Below are 16,913 nucleotides of genomic sequence, written 5' to 3'. Positions count from 1 at the left end.
TGCAAAGAGAAGAAGAGAAGACCAACACTAGTAACTCCTGGGGCTTTTGGGGGATACTGGAGCATCTTGCCCGGAAAGCACAGAAGGGGTCATGAAAAGCTGCTTCCGAGTGACTCCACCGGTTGGGCTGGGAAGGGATGCAAGCTGGAGGGGCTTGGCATACAGCGGGAAGGAGGCCCCGGCTCATCCGAGCGTGCCAGGCAGGTAGCTGGTTGCCCTGTTTCTCCTTGGTGTCTGCTAGTCTCCGAGTCCTGGTTCACAGCTCCCTGCAAGCCAGGGATGGAGGAGATCCTATGAAAATGATGATATGTGACAATCAGTCACAGCAATTAGTGTTTTGGTTAACAGGCCTTTTTTGTTTTCTCTCACCCAGACAGAATGTCACAAATAAATCCTCGCCTGCATTTGCATATTAATTGGATCGGAGACGTCAAGCATCTTTCATTAAAGAAAATGATCTGCATATTTGGAGACATAAAATAGTTATTTTGATGGGGTTTTTTCATAAGATCAGGGGGTGGGGGAGGAAGGTGATGGGAGCAGTGGAAATTGAGGTAGAGCGAAGGCAGAGAAAGCAGCTTTTGTGGTTAACCCCTTGTGGCCCAGAACTAGCTGGTGCCCAAAGCAAAAATAATAATATAAATAAATAAATGACAGGGCTTGGAGCAGCCTGTAGAGCACTGCATCATTCCCTCCATAGCTTTGTTCTTGGGGCCATGGTGATGACAGGTAGCCACAAATGCACTTCCAAAATGTCTTCCCTTGCCAACACTCTCCAGCCACAGCTGGGCTGCTACAAGGCCCTGCTTGTCATCTCTCCTGCATGAGAGCACCTTGGCCATCCTGTTGGCTGCTCCATTTCTGGCTGTGCCAGTGTCAGGCCTTTTAGGTGGCAGGGCTGCAGGATCCATGTGCCGTGGGCGCCCTCAGTGCCTCAAGCGAGCAGTAGGTACTGGAGAACCATTGTGTGCCCTGGGGGAACACCCTGACCGCTCAGGCAGCAGGGCTGGTTGGGCAGTTCAGCCAGGGAAGGAGATTCTTGTGTTCAGGTCCTGCTCCCCTTGCCTCCGGCTTGTGTGAGTGAGGTGCCAGAGGGCTGGCGATGGATGTTAGCTCCCCTGTCAGCTGGTACAGCTGTGACCTGGGTCTCCATCAGCTCTCTCTGTTCTTCCAGAGGCAGTTCTTCTCCTTTTCTCTCCATCCAGCCCGTGGCAGTGCCTGTGGGGGACATGGGGATGAAGATGCGAGTTGTGGCTGTGGGGGTTTCTCTGCATGCCTGTATGTGTGTGCTGGACTGGGAGTCAATGCGAGCTGTGCACAAAGCTGCTGCCATCCTGCTGCTCAGGTCTGTGCAGGGGCCTCGGTGGCCCTGTGGCTCTACAGAGTTGTGTGGGTATGTGTTTCCAGACAACGCTGCTTTTTATGCTGCTGTCCAGGAGTAATGCATCTGTTTAAAACCATGGGACAGCTTGTTCTGCGTTTGTCTGGTCTGCAGCTTGCTTAGGGAACTGAAGGCTTGGCTTGAGGCGGGGAAAAAACTTTCCCAGTGCCCCCAGTCTGAATCAGTGGTGGTGTACATGGTAGATAGGAGGGTTCACTCTTTAACTTCTGGATTTCTACCCCTACTCCAGACTTTGAGTAATTTTTTCCTTCGTGTTGGCAGTAGCACTGCCCAACAGCCCAGGGCAGGATGTAAGGAACCTGACCCTCTACTTTTGAAACTGTCTGGGGAATTTCTGTAGGCAGCATGCAGTGGCTTGAGATGGATTTTGGCCAGGACACTGAGGTTAACACTGCAATGGGATCCAAGGGTACATTCGCATGAATGTAAATGATCATGTTATGGCAGATTAGCAAGTTACCGCTTGTTAGCTGTGCTGCGGTATTGGACCGCGAGCACGCTCCTTGCCTGTTGCAAATTCCAGGTAAAATGTATTAACTTGAAACCGCTGCAAACATGGTCTTAGTGACTGGCTTTTCCTTTGCAAGTTACCATGGCATCGATGAGTGCCCTTGCTCCACGAGTGACTTGAGTAGCACCTCCTCACATGGAGGCCTCCCTCCCTTGAGCCTAGTCCTGTCTTCACCTGCTGCTCTGGTGATGTGGACCAAGCCCCTCTCCAAGCTCATTTTACCGAGGTGTCCCCGAAGACTAGCTGCTCCAAGCTGGCAGGTGTGGCAACAGCTTTGGTTTTGCAGGTTCCCAGTCCCTCTCCCTTCAGAGCTGCCCTCAGGAGTCTCAGCTGAGCATTGCAGAGGAACGCGAGCTTGGGATTCCCTGCCCAGTGCTGCGGGTGACAGGAGCTGGCAGCCTCACTGGGTGCAGCAGAAAGTGGCCTCTGGCCCCAGGGATGCTTGGAGAGGAGCCTGTGGAGGGCTCCCTGCTGCTTGTGAGCAGCGACTTGGGTGGCACAGCTTTAACTCTTCATGGATTTTCCGCTTTCCACAGGAATGCTGCCTGGGGTTGGGTCAGGGAGAAGGTGGCAAGAGCCAGACACATTTGCAATGATGGCACATCATCTGTGGCATGCTTTGCTTGATTCTTCCTTTAAAAGCTAATCCAAGCCAGAAGGACCCCTGAGGACATCTGCTGGGGTCAGTTTTGAGGAATTCCCGTTCCTGGGCTTTAGAAAACAGGTGATTTGGTTCAGAAAGTGCACTTGCCTTTTGGGCAGAGCGCTGGGCTCATCATGGGACAGCCTGGCATGAGCAGACCTCTCTGAGGCCTCATTTGCTTGGGGAAGTTTCCCCACATGCCAGACACGACTCAGTCTTGAAGCTGAGAGAGTAAGGGCAAAGCAGAGGCTCTGGTTAGACAAGTACTCCAGAGTTGTCACTAATGGAGTATGCAGCGTAGGGGCTGCTGGGGTAGATTTAAGGAAGTCAGCTGGGAATAGATGGGAGATAATTTGCCTTATCAGAGTGCAAGGGAGCAGGTCTCTCTGGGCGTCTGAAATGACTGCCAGAAGGTGGGGAAGACGGTACAACCCAGAGCGTGTGAGTGCTGGCTTGGGGACCCAGCTTCTTTTCTTGGCTCTGCCACGACCCATCTAACCTTAAACAAGTCATTGAGAGATGAAATCATCTCTCTCAGCCTTGATTTCCTTTTGCCTGGCTCTTATATTTTAGCCCAACTGCCTCAGGCCAGGGGCTGTCTCATCCTCAGTATTCACCTGATGCACAAGAGGTCAGACCTCTTGGAGCGGCTGTAATGGAGGGTGTAAGGTTGCCTTCCCTCCGTGCTTGGAATCTCAGCAGGAAAGACTTTGGCACATGATAAAATCCTCAAGGCATTCTCTTCAGCAGAAAGGTTCAGCTTCCAGCTCCAGAAAGCTCTGTCCTAGATGAAGGGACTGTGTTTCATACCCCTACACTGCCTCGTTTCACAGAAAAGCCTGCAAGTAGCCACGGTTCCTCTCTTCACCCCACACATCAAGGCATGTTGCTGGGTTTTTTTCAGAATCCTGATCCTAGGAAGCCATCAGTATCCAGGGAACTTTATCACACACACTCGAAATAACCCAGAAAGCTGCCAGCCCCATATTAGGGAATGAATCCCTGTCGGAAAGTAAAGTGAATGCAAAATTTATTGACAGGCTACTGTGACTGCAGGCAGTTTGTGACCCAGCCCCCTCCTCTACCTCCACCCCTCCCCATGAACAACAACCCACAAACCCTCTTCAGTCCTGCAGCCTTTATATTTAGCATGTCTGGGTCCCTTGTCTCAGCTCCCAGCACTTGCAGTGCACTCTGGAGCCTTCCCAGGGGAATGAAATACAAACTGCGGGCAAGGAGGTCTGCACAGCGTCCTCCCCGTCTGCCCCACATCCAGTCCTCTCCATCCTCTCCAGTAGCTCAGTAAAAATGCAAATACTTAATGGAAAAAAAAACCAAAACCAAAACCAAAACAGAAAACCCAACAAAAACCCAACACCTGTCAGCCTAAAATTTCCTTTCCTGAGCTCAAACTGTGGTAGAATTTTGCTGTCTTCACTACTCCAGTGCAGGGCAGGACAATTTGGTGGTTAGAGCAGGAGGTGTACAGGAATGAGCTCCTCCTCCGCTCTGCCAAGGACGGTGCTATCTCAGTCAATCATGTTAATCTTCAGTGACTAAGTTTCCCCATTTGTAAATCTCTACCATCACTGCAGCCTCCAAATGCCTTTCATGTCTGCTGGTGAGTTTCCTGGAGAGGTTCATGGAGCTTCTGGAGCTTTTGTTTGAGTGTAAAATTCTACTTGAAGCGGCCGTTTGGGATGCTTGCTTGTGACTTTTAGCAAGAGGTTTTGTTTATGAATTTTGTTCTCCTCTTCCTCACGAGGAGGGATAGATGTTCAGGAATATCTTCTGTGAGATAGCATGGGCTTAGGCGTGAGTTGCTGTAGAGATGTGAAATGTCGCTGTACTATATATGTATTAGGATCTAGAGAAAAGCAGCAAAGTGTAGGATGTGCGTTAGCACTTGTGTTGCACACGGTAATTTTTACCTTGCGGTTCTCCTGAGAGGCAGGTAACTCTCAGGATCGCGCTGTACCAAAGTACAGAAAGGTTCAGTGTCAGACCATGGCCGCCAAGGGACTCTGCATCTAGCAAGGACTGGAGCTGCAATCTGCGTTCCTCCTTTGCTGCTAGCTGGTCTGCCTGTGCTGCTTTTGGGCTCCTTGGCCTGGGGACTCCTCTGCTAGAGGCCCCTGCTATGACAGGGAAAAGAACACGGGCACGCAAAGAGAGAGGGAGCATCTTGCAAGAAATTATTTTTGCCAAATTTTGACCAAAAGGCAGAGACCCCAAAAAGACTCAGTAGAAACTTGTAGCCTGGTAGATGGGCAACAGAAGATGCACTTGGTCTGCAGCCCTTTCACCTCTCTGCTAAGATAGCCAGCGGTGACAGTCTGTGCCGGCCAAGGTGCCGGCTTCTCTCGTGTGGCTGGCTGCCTCCCAGGAGCTGGACCAAGCCCAGTCCCACCTCTTTGATTCACTTTGCTCCAGTGGAGGACAGCCATCGGCTGGAGCTGGCCTCTGCTCGGTTCCGAAACATGGGCTGACTCTGTCCTCACTCTTGCTTTACACCGGGAAACTGCGGAGGGCTTTTAAGTTCAGTCCTGATTTACCCTGTTATGGATGGAAAGGAGGATCAGCCCTTGGCCAGCATTCAGACAGGTGACCTCCATGGCCCTGCGGATGCTGCTGGCACAGCCACGTGCTGGGGCTCTGTGTGCTGCGTACCTGTCCCTGCTTCCCTAACACCCTACCTGACACTTGAGATGTGCGACTTCGCTGTCTTTCCAGTGATTTAGCCATCCGTATCACCAGGACATGTCAGCACTGTGACAGATACTTTATTTCTTAAAAAACACAAAAACTAGAAGGGGCAGGGAGGTGCGCTGCTGGAGCATGGGGTCAGCCGGCTTGGAGAAAGGCACGGCCACCCTCAGCGAGTGAGGGGATGGCTGGGGTTATGTGAGAGAAGGGCACAGCTCAGGTCTGAGGGCCAGTTTGGTTTGGGGAGAGCCGCATCTTTCTGAGCAGGAGTTTCTAGCAGAAGAGGGTTTCGTGGTTTGTGGTGCATTCAGCTCAGCGGACGGGAACTACAAATTGTCTCTTTTCAGTGCCTGCTGTCCTTTAGCAGTCGGCCGGCACCATCAATCACACCCAGACACCATCAGGAAATGATTCCCAATCAATTATAATTGCTCTTCACCTACTTCCTGTATAAATCACTGATGTTTTACTGCAGATGCCAATGAAACAGGGGAGTGAGAGTCTCTTCCCTCAACTTTCTGTGTGTGTCTCAGGCCCACCCACTGAGTTCCTTGGGATGGCCCTGCCAGGCTGAGAAACAGCAGGTGATTGGGATTTAAAAGAATCAGCATGTTTTATTGCTCCTGGAAGCAAGGGATGGATAGGAGGAGGAAGATGCTGTGTGCTCTCCACATCCCTGAGATACATCCTCAGGTGGGGAGAGGGGCTGCGAGGCAGAGCCCACACCTTCAGCATTCAGCTGGTTGCAGAGGTTTTTGCACAGGCAATGGAAGCAGAGGTCTCATTGACACTGGATTAGGTCCTAGAACAGCCTTTCCCAATGGCATCCTGCGTGGAGTTTACCAGACAGGTGGTCTCACTTTTTTATTAATTCTCTTTCTCCTTCCTCTCTTTTCTTATTTCTTCTTCTTCATCTCCTCCAGCCTTGATTGTTTGCTTAGCAAGGAGACGTGCTCGTGTTCAGGGCCGATGTGAAGCAGGGTATGAAACCTAGCTAAGGCAGTAGAGACCTAATGCTGTTTGATTTTATGGTATCAAAACATTACGAGCTCCTCTGTTGAAATCTCAGCAGCATGTAAGATGGGATGAAACACCTTTTGGGAAGGGGAGGTCAGAGTCTGAAACACCCTTTTGGAGAAGGGCAGAAAGCCAAGCTAGAAAGGAGAGCTGCTCGGAGACTGCGGAGAGAGGATGGGGAGAGGAGTGGGGAGAGGAGGATGAGGAGTCTGGGCACGAGTGGGACTACCAGGAGGCTGAGGCTGGGCACGAAGTGGGATTGCATACGGCAGTGGAGCCGTGCCAGCGTGGATCCCGTTTGGCCTGTGCAGCCGGCGCTGGCGGGGCAGGAGCAGCGAGGAGCGTGCGTGGATGTGGGTGTGTGGCGGTGGGGGAGCCCGGCCAGGCGAGAGCGCGCCGGGGCAGGCGCGGGCGGGCGGCTGCAGCGACTTCCAGGCGGATGATTATTTTATGGAGTCCTCAGAAGTCCAAAGTTATGTGTGTTTGTTAAGCGCCGTAACGCTGAGTTTATTTAATGTGGTTTTAACTGCCGCACGCTTTTATAAATCAAAATAATTAAAAATAATAAATTTGAAGGTTAAACAACAGCCTGCGCTGTGGCAAAGAGGAGAGAGAATGTCTCCGGGCTGTGTTTGCGGGGAGGGAAGCAGGGGTTCCCGACGGCTGCCTGCGTGACTGTCACATTGCTTGGGGGACAGGGGCAGATTTCAGGCTGGTGTAGCAGGGGAAAGGCAGTGCCAAAGTCCACGGCCGTATCTTTTCACACCCTGTTGAGGCCATCATGAGGAAAAGCACATCCAAGGGCCAATGGCAGCCCCTGCTGTGTCTTCCTGACAGCCCAAGATTTCTGGTTCTCTTCCCCTTCTCCTAGTTTAAAAGCACCTACAGACACTTGGGTTTGCCATCCTCCTCATAGGATTTTCCGGCTATCGATATTCTTCTTGTTGCAGGGCATTTCTATTGATGCCACATCTCAGCTTGCATTATTTACACAGAGCTATCGAATCTGTCCCAGTATTCAGGACAGCCTGACAGAACCCAGCCTCCCTCTTTAAAGGTTAAACAGGCCAGGTCCCCTCACAACGTGGGCTCAATGCTTGGGAAATGCAGGGCTCTAAACAGCTACCTCCCCCTGCCCCCCCCCTTTTCATTTTAGCTCAGAAAGGTTACCCTGAGGCGCCTGGGACTGGGAAGTGGAGGGTGCTGGAGAGTGTGTGTGTCTCTTTAAATGCTCTTTGTGTCAGCGTGATAAGGAATTTGATGGCTTTATCAGAAATACCAAAGCTTTATTTAGCAGGGTGAGGCGAGCGCCACTCGGCTCCACACAATCTGCTGATAAATTGGAAAAAAAAAAAAAAAAAAAAAAAAAAAAAAGGAGGAAAAAAAAAAAAGAGGCAGTGGGGGGAGGAAAGTCTAAACTTTCCCTGATTACATTTGGGCATGGCCCAGCTTCCAGGGGACGTGGAGCTGGGCACATTTCCCTGCCTGACTGCAGCCGCTCTGGATGGTAAGGCCAGGTGTGTATCAGTGTTCTTGCTCAAGACCAGAGCTCCTTTAAAGGGCAGAAGCAACTTGGTTTTATCCCATTTCATCTTTCGGTGTCCCCACTGTTCACCTAGTCATGTCTCTCACATACTCCCTTTTCTTATCTTGTCCCCGGTTTGCTGCATGTCTCATCTTCCCTTTCACCTCTGCCCATGGTACTCAAGCATTTTTGGCCAACATCTGGCGTATGATACATGCCTTTGGATATAAAGGGCTTAGTATTCTTTCTCTGTTCTTCAAGCTGTGGACCTCAACAAGACGTTTGGGTTTGTCTGGTCTCTGGGTCTCATCTCCTTTACGTGGAGTCTGCCAGCCAGATCATATACGTGAGAGGCAGAGGCAGCAAGGTGGGAAAGGAGAGGTGCCTCAGGGAGTCATTAGGCACGGTGTGGAGGGGACTTTTGCAAAGCATCCCTTCTGCAGAGGGATGAGGCCGGCACAGGACTGGCAGGGAGCTCACAGCTGGAATGGGAAACACCCCCGGGATCAGGTCTGTGTCCCAGCCTGGATTACTAATCCAGCTGCAGGAGGACAGGCTGACATCGGAGGAGCATATCCACCCTTGGATCTTGCTGTCCTCCCGGTGTCCCACTGAGCTGTGAGAGGATGTGTTTGCCAGTGCTAACTCCAGTGCTCCTACTGGCGGTGGGCATACCTTGGAGGGGGAGTAGACTTGATTGAGGAGCTAGTTTGGGTGAGCTGCTGCTCTTCCAGAGCAGAGATACATAATCCGATTTAGACTATTGCAGACCACCATATTGTGGGGACCCCCTGCAGTGAGGGCAAAACCAAGTCAGAGAAATCTTCCCTTCAGTCCACTGTTGATGGGTTTAGGGAAGGCAGTGCTGAGTGAGGAGGCTGGGATGCATGACCCTGTCCTGCTACCACTGTATAATGCTTAATGCCGCTTTGCTTCTAAATGGGCTAAACCTTGATTCGGTGGTTAAATCGCAGAACTGGGAGTCAAGCCTCCTGGTCTCCAGCCACAGCTCTTCCACCAACTCCCCCGTGGAAATCTGCTGCCTTCTCCTTGCCTCTGTGAAAGGACTCCATGCACAGGAGCAGAGTAGCACCCAGGTTTGCAGCAGAGCAAGAAGGAGCGTGCAAGGTTTTCCAAAGGATGCACATTGCCACGGCTCCACCAAGGTCAAAGGAGTTGCGCTGCCTTACTGAAACAAGTCTGGCCCCATGTTTCTGTAGCACTTTGAGATCCGAGTTGGGAGGAGTTAGAGACAGACCCAGTATTTCTCCTGATTTGTGTTTATCATTAACACATGACATCTATTATATATTGTTACCATGTTTTGTTGTTCATCGCGTGCCTGCAAGCAGGCCACACACATTGTGACAGTTCTGGTCCCTTCCTGATCTCGTGCCTCCACACCTTTTCTTTCCATCCTTCTGTTCATTCTTACTCCTCCTCTTTCCTTTCTCTCTTTCTTTTGATTTTTCCTCTCTCCTCGGCTTGCACGCACACACACACAAACACATACACATACAAAGCCCTTTCACAGTTGGATCATCTGTTCTTGGCTCTCGCCCACATCTCTTTTTGATGTGGTTTCTAGAGGGTTTGGGCCAAGTCCCCCATTTCTCTCTCTGTCATCAGGAAGCCTGCTGCAGCCTCTGATTCCAGCTGGATCTGGTTAACTCTCTCTTAGGAAACCTTGCCACCTACCAGAGTAAGACTGGTGCTGTAAGCCTGGCCGGAAAGGAGAAAGAGGGCTTGAGCTGCTCTAAGTTACAGCCTGATGTTCTGGACAGTTACTCATGATTTACACTAATGTCCCTAAGCAGAGAACAAGGTCCTGAGCTGATGCAGCACAGAGTGTCTGGAGGCACTGGCTGTGGAGCTGCTCCTTTGGAAGATCTTGTTGGGTTTGTGTGGTGCTTCTCTTCCACAAAACTAGCTGCTGAGGGGCAGCACCCTGAGCTCTAGGCAGGGCTGTGGCTCATCAGCTCTCATTTTGGGGCTTCTCGTAAGGATGTAAAGCACATTTGATCTTGGTCTCAGCCTGGGGCATCTTTTGGCTTGCTTGAAGCCCTGTCTAGTGCATTGCTGTCCCTCTAGCTACTGTACGGGAGGGCAACCTGTTCACTTTAGCACCAAGTCAGAGAGAACCATGGTCCCCAGGAAATGCAGCTTTCAGTCCTACAGGCGATTCATCCTCCTTTGGAAGGCAGCATAAAAATGGTGTAACTGTGCATGTGAGAGGTTGAGTAGACAAATTTAGAAGAGGCTTAATAGCAATTAGGTTTAAATGACCCCTCTTTGGAAGGTTTCAAAGATCCCAGGTCACTTTTGGGAAGAGAGGCTTTCCTGAGTGCTCCTTGTCTGATTTCTCTCTTTGCGGCAGCAGAGCGGCTGCATCGCAGCTGGCTGCGCTCAGAAGTGCGTTGGAGTCCCCTGGGGGCTGCTGTTAATAGTTGTGCTTTCAGCACAGAGCGGGTGGATTGGACAAGAGGACAGAGGCAGGGGACACAGCACTCTCTTCTCAACACCCTTCTTGTGAACTGGCTGCTCAAGCTGCCGTTGTGGCTTGACTCAAATCCTGTTAAGTCGACAGCAAAACTTTCACCAGCCTCAGTCCATGGGCCAGTAAAGAGCAAACATTTTCAGCCAGGTCAGTTCCAGGGCCAGGGATGGGTTTAGGAAAGAAACACCTGAGAGACAGTTTGCTTTAATAAAATGGGGAGGGAAGTGAGAGTAGATTGCTTTGGGCATGGGTAATGGGGCATGGAGACCTCGCTGACTCAGCCAGCACTGCGAACTCTGTCCTGGTCACTCAAGCTGTGGCCACTTATCCTCTTGTCTAAAATGAGCCCATCAACTCAGCCTGCTACCCAGCAGGCTCGTGTCCCCTGCCACAAAACATCTTTCCACGTGGCACTAACTGGCCCTTGCTGGCTGTACGAGCCAGGAGCCAGGGCCAGAGGGGCTGTGGAGCCTGGACCCCTTTGGCGTCTCTTGCAGCTCAGTGACAAGGTAGGGACAGTTTGCCCCATGGCTGCCCAATGCTGCTCTGTGCATGCAGCCCACATGCAAACTTTGCATTTGCTGCAGCCGGCAATCCTGGACGAAATTTGTTCCTTTCTAAAAGGAAAATTTGAATAGAATGGGCTAAAAGGCCTTGGGCTCCCCCAGTGTGGGCCTGGGGTGCTGGGACAGCATAGCTCCTCCCTGAAGCTGGCTAATAGAAATCAGTCCTGATTAGGATTAGTCCAGCCAGCACTGAGCTGGCAGGCTGATAATCTAATAAAAATTCCCAGGATTGGTTTACTCTGGGGAGGATTTGCGCTGGACGCGGGAGGAGCAGGATTAGCCCAGCTGTGTTAGGGAAGGGAGGGCAGCCGAGGGTGGGCAGGGAGGCTGCCGAGAGGGTGGGGGGAGCAAGACAGACAGCAAGAGTAAGTGGAAGTGACAGGGTCAGACCGGGCCTTTGTCCTACAGCCTGATTAGAGAGTCTGCCCCCAGTTTCTTACACTTTGGGATGTTGTCGGACAAACTGGAGCTTAAATCTGTCAGAGCGCAGTAGAGATTGGAGTTGACGTCCCGGGAACATATTCCTTGCTGTGCAGAAATCCAGCCCTGCTGGGAAAATGTAAAATGCCCATCCCAGCCCCCTCTGAGCTGGAGGAGATGTGAGCTCAACTTCTTCCTTCAGCTATGTTGAGTGGTTGAGGCTGAGCAGCAGAGAGGCTTGTCCAGAAGCAGGTATCTGCCATGAATGGTCCATGTCCAGTTCCAGACTAGTCTCTCCAGCTTCATCCCCTGACGGAGAGGAAGTCCTGGAAGCCAGATTGTTGCGCTCTGGCTGAAATCACCAGCCTTTGCTTGACATGGTGGCAAAGGCACCCGCCATGTGTGAGTGAGAACTCGGCAGGAGATCCCTGTTCTTCCAGGGAATCTCAGGGTGAGCAGAAAAGCTCCTTTGTAGGCAAGGAGAAGGCCTGAGGCTGCAGGGAGTGACTCTTCAGACTGGAGGTGCCAAGGACTTCTTTGGCTGCTGTTACTGAGGAAGACCCTTAGTAAGGGAGGCAGAGCAGGAAGGTCTTTTGAAGGCAGTATTAGCCAGACCCCAGCTGTGCAGGCACTCAGGAACGTGCTTCTCGGTGTTGCTGTTTTTTTGGCAGCTCTGAAAGCGCTCCATGCCCCACCTTGAGTTGCCTGGGGAGCTGCTGGTGTGCCTGGTGCAGCGCACAGGCATGGGGAGCTCCTGTCAGCCCTCATCTGGCTGCTCTGCTGGTTAGCAGGGGGAACCCAAGCTGCCTTTCTGCTGCAGGGCTCCTCAACCTGTAGCCCCTGGAATGACTGTGAAAAATAGAAGTAACCCTGAAATGTGCATGCCCATTCCCATAATTTTAAAGCAAGAATATGTGGGGGAAGAAGAACAAAGACTCAATGTTTTCACCTAGATGTTGCACAAGATGATCTGTGGATTATTTCAGCCATGTTCTAGTGCATTATCAAAAGGTGTCCTTCCAGTCTTCTCTGGCTTCCTCAGCTGTGTAGTTTAATGCTCCCTAGACAAGGCAGGAGAGAGCCCCACAATCTTCTGAACTCATCCTTTAATTCTCCCTGTCACTCCCATCTTCTCCCCTTCAACTCATTTGGGCTGCCTTTTCTGTTGCTTGCCTGGGAAGTTCATCACAAAATCCCAGACTCTTTAAATGCATCTTATCCCTCTGGGGACACTGCAGTTGGATAAGGACGCCTGCAGAGAGAGACCCTTCAGAGCGTTAAGTGGGGAGTCCTGCCTGGAGCAGAAGAACCGGAACAGCTACTCCAGATGTTCATGGACACAAGGCAGGAGCTGTATAGGATGCAAACCCCCTCCTGGAGTCTGAACTCCACAGAGAAATGCCCTCAGAGCTCCAGAGGTTGCAGGTTGTGTGAGGGTTTTTTTTTTCCCCTTTAACAGCTGCAGCTACTGTGGATGGGCTGGAGCATTTCCCAGTGGAGTGCATCTGTCTGTGGACCAGCATCCTAAAAGCTCTGGGTCTGGCAGTTCTTTGGGAAACACCCCCTAACCATGAACCCCCACCCCCAAAAAGAAAGAAAGAAAAAGCCTCTAAGATGAAACCAAGATAACTAAATAACGAGAGCACTGTCCTCTCCAGGCTCGGGTAGCTGCATATATGATTGTCAACTTGATGAAATCCCCCCGGATGTAATGAGCTGATTTTCTGCTGTTAATATTGCATCTGCTGATGAAGGATTCGTTAGGATAATGGAACGAAGCTAAAATATAAATGACTCGCTGTCAAGAAGCAGCTTTTGCTTGTGTTCTCCTGACAGTTCCTCGGCCATGGCGAGGGAGTTTTGTGCGCTCCGCACACGTTTGCGAGGTGTGTACGATCATTTGGTCCTGCATGTACAGGGACACACGTGTCAGAGTATGTTCCCTATGAGCTGATTGCCCTGGTAGCCTGGAAGCCCACGGCACGCGCCCGTCCCGACCTGCTGGCACACTGCTGGGCAGCCGAGGCACTGGCGTTTTTCTCTGTGCCGGTGACTGCTGCTTTTTGCCTGCCGGTGGGGACCGAACGGTGCTGCTGTCAGGGAGCAGCGGCCAGACGAAGGTGCTCCTTTGCTAAGCTGAGGCTGCCAGGAGAGGTGAGGGAAGGTGTGCTGCTGGAAAAGTATCTGCGCCTTTACTCCAGGTCTTTTTTGTAGCTGGCATGTTCCTTTTTTCATTTTGTTTTGTTGCCAAAGTTGCTGGGTTTTCTTTCTGAACAAGAGAAATCAGTTTAACCACGTTAGGAGGTGAAACTGATCTTTGCTCACAAAGCTTGTTGAAATGCAGAGTATTATTTTCATTGGAAAATGCAAAAAAGATTTTGATAAAAGGGGTCTTACTATTGCTGAGTAGTAATCTTACATCTGTGCATAAAAACTCAAGGTTCCACTGTCTGTTTTGAGAGCGGGGGTTGTTTTTCCCTGCAAAAAGTAAAACGGAACCAGCTCCGTCATTGAGGGGATTTCAACTTTAATACAATTTCGCACACGCGGCCCCAGCACTAGTTTGCTCATCCCATTTCAGGGTTGTGTGCACGCATCTGAGTGTGTGTTAAATCCTTGTTATCAGATGTGCAGGGAGGAAAACCTAAGAATATGTTTACAAGTATCTTTGGTATCTTAGACTTTCTGTACATTTCATAACAGGATTAACCAAAACATAACATTGCCAACGCCTCATTTTACCCTGTGTCTAAGGACATTTGGTGTTTTCCCTTAAAGTCCGTGTTTCTGGACACAGGAGACCGAATGAGAATCTCAGCTTTCATTATTTGTTTGGTTTTTTTAGTTTTTAATCACATTTCTCGCTCTTCTGATTACCAAGGAGGAAAAAAAAAAAAGGAATGAAAACATGAACTGTAATGGCTCAAAAATGAAATTTAAAAAGGCCTTGTTTTCTATTATTATTTTTCAAATCACATTTTTCAGCCAATAATGTCAGGGATCGGAGCAGTGATTTTTTTTCTTTTTTTTTTTTTTTTTTTTTTAATAGCTGGAGCTGACACACTCAGATGTGCTGTTTTTCTGGAGGTGTGAGGTAGTGGTGTCCCAGCCCCTCCAACCTGCACATCTTTGGTGGATGTTCAGGTTCCTCTCCCAGTCCAGCAAAGCCTTGCCTGACCCGGCTCTACTTTTGGGGAGTTGCTCTCACTGTTCAGACTCTCCTCCTAGCGAGGAACATCGGTGGTTTAATTGAATCATTCTTTACAAAAGACCATGAATATAAATGATGGGGGAGGGGGGAGACACATGAATATGATGCTAGAAATTTTGCATTGAAATATATTTGATGGAAAACAGCTTTCTGACAGAGTGAAATTTGGAGTGTGTGCCTGTGTGCGTGTATAAACATATATGTATCACTTTTTCAACCCTTTTTGTGAAAACATTTCTTTGCTCTTCCTCATGATAAACACTACATGGAAGAAAATTTTCAACTGAAAAATTACTTTCCCCAAGACACTTGGCAGGAAGAACAATCCTTTTCTAACCAGTGTTCTGTCTGAATTTGAGCTACTTGTGGAAACTTAAGGAAACGAGTGAGGTAGTGGTCCCTCGCACTGGAGGCAAAGTGCAAGGGACAATTAAGTCCAGTGCTGGCTGCAGGCATCTTCCTTGGCCCCGTCCCACCGGAACCCCTAAAGATGACTCTGCATCAGGACTCTGGCATGCCAGAAAAGGCAGAGCAGGGACACTTTCCAGGGGACCAGAGTTACTCCCAATGGCAAGGTGGTGCAGAAAAGGTGGAAGGCCTTTTGTGTTTCCGCGCTTTCTATTGCACAAGCTTTGAAGTTCCAGACTCGCAGTGGAAGAAGCTGGTGAACAGTTTGCAATTTCTTTGCTGCCTCTTGGCGACAGTAACATAGCCAGTCCCAGGCAACTGGAAGTCCTAAGCTGGGCTCCAAAAACGTGAGATCATCCTAGAGATTTTGAGATGGAATAGGTAAATGCCGAAGGGTATGACGTTCTTGGACTTGCTTCCTGAATCCTTCAGCCTTCCTGGGCTTTTCTCTGCAGAATTAGCCTTGGCAAGGGAGAGGAGGTGGGCAGGGAGGTCTGACCAGCGTCCTTCCCTCTTGGCATCTCTGAGGCTTTTTATACCAGTTGCTTAAAGGCAAAGAGCCAGATCCCGAGCCAGCGTAAACCAGCACAGCTCTGTCGATGTCAGCAGGGCCTCCCTCATTCACACCCACTCGGGCTCTCCTCCCGGCATCAGGGAAGCTCTTTTGAGGAATTTGGTTGCGAATTCAAGGACTGCTTGGCTGGGACAGAGTGTCTGTGTTATGGGAGGGTCCCCTTGGCTCTGGGGGCTTGTTCGCTTTGGGCAGGCTCGACCTACAGCAACCAGCCTGGGGGGAAATCACAGACCCCCTCTCCCCAAACCCTCCACTTTGTTTTTTCCTCTGTTTCCACCCTTGTCCAGGTACCCCCAGGGCCTAGCAAGCCCAGTCACCTCTTCCCACATGCCAGGTCTCTTGGGCCATCACTTGGAGCGTATATGTGTGTTTCTGTGTGTCACACTTAGTTTTTTTCCTGGGGTCCCCTGCTTCATCATTATCTTAATCACTGTTGTGTTAAGTTTCATGCTTCTTTTGACCTTTATTTTCGGCCTGGTTATGCTGTTTATCTGCCTCTGACACTTGTCCCCTGGTGCTATTGCCAGGGAAACCCAGCACAGAGGCCTTTCCCTTTTCCCCCACCCCCTTGTCCCTTTCTGTTTAATTTTTTTCTTTCCTCTTTTTTCTTTTTTTGTCTTTTAACATGGTTTTCCTAAAAAGTTTTTTAATCAATCAAATTTGAGGCAGAAAATAGGCTTGGTCACGCCTGGTCCTTGGGTCGTGTGACACTCACTCAGGGTCCTGACAGCTCCTCAAAAGGGGCACCCGGGACGAGGAGGGGGGGGGGGCCGGCAGCGCGTTTCCCCAGGAAAGGGCCCGTTTCCATGGCACTGCCCCCACCTCTCCGCCATCCGCCAGCCCGATGTGGGCCTGAGGCTCTTCAAAAGGGGTGTTGGGAAGCGTGCGTGTGTGCGGGTCCGGGGAACAAAACGGTGGCGCGGGGGCGGCAGCGGCGGGGGCGTGCTGGCTGCGCTGACAGCTGCCGGGGTTCTCTGCCACCGGAGCTCGTGGGGAGCCAGCGGGAGCGACGGCGATTGAGCCAGGGCCCCAGCCAAATCCGCATAATCAGGGGCTTTTCATAAATGCCCCATTTTTCATCCCCATCTAAGGCATTTGCTCTGAGAGAGCCGGTAGCCCTGACATGGAGGGACAGCGCTCCTGAGTCCTGGTGCACACCCCTGGCTCTGCCTTCCTCGCTTGCTCCGCTCCCCCTGCACCCTCCTCCTCCTCCTCTGCCCTCGTCTCGCACATTGGCAAGGGCCCGCTCCTCTGCCAAACTGCAGCTCCTGCCCCTCTGGCTATGGTAGGGCCCTGCCGGGGCTGGGACGGCGGAGGCCTCGTGGCTATGTCGATGGTGCCGGCTCCCGCCACGGCAGGACCCGGTCTCTGCATGTGCCTCGCCATCCTTGGCACTGTCGCTTTTCCCTCAGATCCCCCCTGCTTCCCTCACC

General features: G+C 51.0%; 1 protein-coding gene across 9 annotated transcripts in view; it reads left to right on the top strand.

The window, feature by feature from the left end:
- The window catches only part of CASZ1 (castor zinc finger 1), a 212,556-nt gene that overhangs the window by 74,204 nt on the left and 121,439 nt on the right, over positions 1–16,913 (top strand). For 2 of the 9 annotated variants that reach the window (XM_030017675.2, XM_030017672.2), the window contains exon 1: positions 10,799–10,810. The exons of the other annotated variants lie outside the window; for them this stretch is intronic. The gene's annotated coding sequence lies outside the window, so the exon portion shown is untranslated. Of the gene's footprint in view, positions 1–10,798; positions 10,811–16,913 lie in introns of those variants that run through there. 9 annotated transcript variants of the gene reach the window in all.

This window comes from Aquila chrysaetos, chromosome 6 (assembly GCF_900496995.4).
Source record: "Aquila chrysaetos chrysaetos chromosome 6, bAquChr1.4, whole genome shotgun sequence".
Taxonomy (NCBI): Eukaryota; Metazoa; Chordata; class Aves; order Accipitriformes; family Accipitridae; genus Aquila; species Aquila chrysaetos.
The sequence above is the reverse complement of the archived record's forward strand: the minus strand, read 5'-3'. Positions and strand labels throughout refer to the sequence as shown.